Source organism: Brassica oleracea, chromosome C8 (assembly GCF_000695525.1).
Source record: "Brassica oleracea var. oleracea cultivar TO1000 chromosome C8, BOL, whole genome shotgun sequence".
In the NCBI taxonomy this organism is placed as follows: domain Eukaryota; kingdom Viridiplantae; phylum Streptophyta; class Magnoliopsida; order Brassicales; family Brassicaceae; genus Brassica; species Brassica oleracea.
The window spans coordinates 14,001,433-14,001,818 of NC_027755.1; positions in this window are offsets into that span (position 1 = coordinate 14,001,433).

Here is a 386-nt window from a genome sequence, read left to right on the forward strand (position 1 = left end):
GAATATTCAGTTTCTTTGTTTTCTTGGTCAACAAGTAAGGCCAAGAAACTGACACTTTGTTATCATTTGTGTATATATAGTGTATCAATGGTTGGTTTTGGGTACAGTCGGATAAAACATTCGCTCTATGTTGAAAGTTAAACTTGATTTGGATCACATTTTGGGCTAATAATTTACTAATCATTTTAGTCCAAACTTAGTCCAATATCTAGAATCATCCTCCACCTCCTTAGAATAAAAATCTAGATATTCTCATAGAATTATCTAGATAATTATAATAAAAAAATCTTAGATATTATGGTAGAATTCTCTAGATTTATGATTAAAATATGTAAGATATTTTGTATTTTGGAGGCTATAAATACCTCCACTCCCCTTTCATTTTG